The sequence below is a fragment of the Fukomys damarensis genome, unplaced genomic scaffold (assembly GCF_012274545.1).
Source record: "Fukomys damarensis isolate Sample0158 unplaced genomic scaffold, DMR_v1.0_HiC HiC_scaffold_21, whole genome shotgun sequence".
Lineage (NCBI taxonomy): Eukaryota > Metazoa > Chordata > Mammalia > Rodentia > Bathyergidae > Fukomys > Fukomys damarensis.
This window is the reverse complement of record NW_022900933.1, coordinates 22,975,857-22,977,688: the sequence shown is the minus strand read 5'-3', so window position 1 is coordinate 22,977,688 and position 1,832 is coordinate 22,975,857.

The window sequence follows — 1,832 nt, the reverse complement described above, 5'->3', positions numbered from 1 at the left end:
TTGTTCTACACTTCATTAACCAGATCTTTGGACAAGTTATTTCACTTCTATAAATCTCATTTCATTCTTATGAAATGAAGATATAGATATAATAATATACACCTGTTAGAGTTATGGTAAAGATATAGAGGATTAAGCATGAAAATAGTTTAAATTGAGGCTCGAGTTTACCCAGTGTGATTCCAAAGTTCAGTCCTCCATTGCTGTTCTGATCTCTAAAATCCACAGAAAGGAGCTTAAAGAAAGTACACCATTATCTTTTTATTTGTTTTGCTTTGTTTTTGCAGCACAGGGGATTGAACCCAGGACCTTATGCTTGCTAGGAGATGCAGCACCATTGAGCTATATCCACAGCCCAAGTACATCATTATCTTTTTCAAGTCCTATTATGTGAGTCTCGTATTATCATTCTCATCCTGTAGATGAGAAAACTGAATCTCAGAGGGAATTCTCCTAGTAAATCGCTGTAAATTGCTGAGCCAGAATTTGTTTCCAGACATCTAATTCCAAATAGCCTGCTACTAAACCAGATGTATCACAATCAGGGTCAGCAATCACTATTCAACTCTGAGTCCAGGGAGAGCAATCCTTTGTGGTCATATCACAAACATCAGTTTCTTCCCCCTATAGACATAAAATCCTTATAAGAGAAATTCCCAGGTTTGGACTCCGATAGATAAGTTGACATCTTTCCCAGTGTTCTCAGGATACTTTGTTTCTGTACTGTAATCCAGTTAATACTGTTTTATAATCCTATTTGCTCAACTAGTATCCTACACTAAAATGTAAGTGCTTGAAATAGGAAATATCGCCGGGAAGTTAGGCCGGCCCGATCCACCATGGGAAGGAGAACCACGCCTGCTCCCGACCCAGCAGCCATCGCTCAAGCGCCAGGAAGGTAACCGCGTGGGCGCCCCTGAACTCCTATAACCCTCCCTCCCCGCACTCTCAGACCTCCTGACTGTGCAAGTCTTTGGACCCACTCTGCAAAGACAGAGGTGGTCATCAAGGGTATTTTTCTGAGTTCCCAACTTTGAACATCTTTAAAGAAAGGGCGTGGGAAACCTGTAACAGAACATTGCGGAGTTCAACCATTCAGAAGGATGGGGAACTCAATCTGGGCCTTGCAGCCCGAGGTCAGTCAGCATCATGGGGTTCAGCAATCAGCTAACTGAGATCAGGGGTCTTGCATCCTCGCTCTGTCTGAGCCATTAAATGGTAAATATACTATATTGAAAAGTTTATTCACTGCAGACATGTTCTGGACTGCTTCTTGATTTCAATTTAATTCAAATGATTTAAGGGCGATAGACTAGGGACTACCACAGGTGGTCAGTGTCCAAGTTCTGCTTGATCTTAATGTGTTGCTGATTGTATAAGTTGGAGTAAAGCATTGCTGTTGATTTGATGAGCTGTTTTCTCTGATGTTATGAAGATGAGAATGTCTGTGGGTCATTAGAGACACAGAAGCTAGGGTGCAACTATATCAGGAAGATTTGGGTGATAATCCAGAGATTAAACCAAGGACAGTTGGACAACGAAAATTAAAATGAGAAAACACTTAAGCAAGACACAAGGACAGACTTCCAGTTCACCAATGGCAAACAGTAGGGCAAATGACTATGAAAAGGCTGATAGTGAACCACCAGGACACCCTGAACTCAAAACACAGGAAGTAACAAAACAGATCAATCAGGCTCTAGAAAAATTCAAAACAGAAATAATTTCCCAGATAGCCATAGAGATAGTGAGCAAAATGAAAGTCGTGATTCTAGACTCTAGAGCAGAAACTGACAAAAAAATAGATGAGCTCAGGACCATGATAGAAGCCA